This window comes from Limulus polyphemus, unplaced genomic scaffold, assembly GCF_000517525.1.
Source record: "Limulus polyphemus unplaced genomic scaffold, Limulus_polyphemus-2.1.2 Scaffold662, whole genome shotgun sequence".
Lineage (NCBI taxonomy): Eukaryota > Metazoa > Arthropoda > Merostomata > Xiphosura > Limulidae > Limulus > Limulus polyphemus.
The window spans coordinates 59,129-61,214 of NW_013666272.1; positions in this window are offsets into that span (position 1 = coordinate 59,129).

A 2,086-nucleotide genomic window follows, 5' to 3' on the forward strand; every position below is an offset into this window, starting at 1 on the left:
ATTTTCTGTTATATCACCAACGTTTTTAATAAAAAAAAATCTCTTTAATCAACTAAAACTTTATTAAGAAATCAACAAATATTTTTTCCAATTTTTTTATCTATACATTACATTTTATATTTTCAGTACATAGATTAATAACAATATTAGGTTATACTTTCGTTGCTAAGCAACATGACATAAAAACCGTTGTTGGATCGTAGTGTTACCAAAACGCACTGGCTTTTCTATATATTAGAAGTTGTTAATCTAACTGATTTTCACCAATAATTATTTTATGAATATGACTCGAATTAATTTCATGAATGATCTTAATTTTGATTGGTCACAAAGGAATTTACCAATGTTCGACTTACTCGACTGAATTTTTCTGCCTCTTTGCTGGTCAAGCTTGATTTTGCAAAATTTATATACTTTAGTTAGCTATGAAATGTGAGGCTAGAGTATACTATAGGGTAGGGGGGGTGGTAGTACTTGCCCCGTCATTTTTGACAGGCTATACACTAGATAAATATTGTTAGCTTCATGAAAGGAGGTGGGTTTTAGGAACTAGATACACGCTTAGAAAGAGCAGTGGGGTGATAGGTATAAACAAGCAAATAGAAAAGATAGGAGGTTCTTATTTTATATTCTAGCTTGTTAATATGGGTAATTTGAGTTCCTAATTCGTAAGAAACTACAGACTTTGTATTTGGACATCACAAATATTTAATTTGAACCAGTGCTTCATTCAGTATACCACGTGACGACCAAAAATTGATATTTAGGTGTGCTCTTATAATATTTACTTTTAAATTAAGAAATTAACTAATGTAAAACACTAAAATTTGAATTATAATCTTCAGCTTGATACCAAACTTATTGACATAAATTCATAAAATAGTAATTCAATAAAATTCTGAATGTAAGTCAACAAACGAGATCACATAGCCTTTGACCCGTGACGATAGGGTTAATAAACATCTTCAGTGGTACTAAACTTAACGAATGAGGAAAAAATGCAAACTGAAAACTAAGTACACGGCGTGTATCCCCATTTCCACCACTGGTTAGTTTGTTACGATGCCAATTGAGAAATATTTCAATTGTTAGTGTACATACAGAAAAAATAACGCTTATAAAATTTCTGTACATACAGAAAAAATAACACTTATAACTTTATTTGTTTGGAATTAAGCACAAAGCTGCACAATGAGCTATCTGTGCTCTGCCCACCACGGGTATCGAAACCCGGATTTTAGCGCTATAAGTCCACAGACATTCCGCTGTGCCCCTGGGGCTTATAAATTTGCTAGCTATCACTATCAATTAAGAGTACGAACTGCAAATAGCAATGAACTAAAGTTCTGACCCATAACACGACTGTGTAACCAACGCTAAAACATATTGTTGACGACTGTCTCTATTGGTATCAGGTGAGTGACTATTCTGCTGGGTACATTTCTTTTTATAAATGGTGTTCTCGTGCTTATCACAAAAGGTGAACATTTCAAAACAAGCCCCTCGTACGAGCTACACTTCGACTTGAGAAGGCAAAAAGAACGTCTCTCTTGAGTTATATAGGTTATGCTGTGGGCAGTCTGTTCCGACATACTTTTAGAGATATGACGTCACCAATCTACTTTCATTAACCCAGAGCAGTGAATTGTCAAGAAGACAAAATGTAAACATGTCGAAATCAGCTCACTAATAAAATACTAGAAGCCCTGAACTACCTTCCACATGCACGAATTTTGAAAAGAAAAATTTAATTATTTGGTCGGTTGTTTTACAGGATTTTTTTTTTTATAAAGCAACAATAAATTCCCAGATTGTTGTATTAAAATTTTTCAAATACACAGACTCTCGAAACCACAGTTGGTTTCAGCTGGTTTCAGGAACAAAATGTAAACTGCAGAATTATCCACACTTGGACAAAACTAGCCATTAAACACAATATTCCTGTCAACGTCAATTTCTCACAAAAACCCGGCCCTAAATCAAAATCGTTACTAAACAAAAATTATTTAGAATCACACAATACCAACGTCATTTACAAACTAACATGCAATAACTGCCCAGAATTGTACATCAGATAAACAGGAAG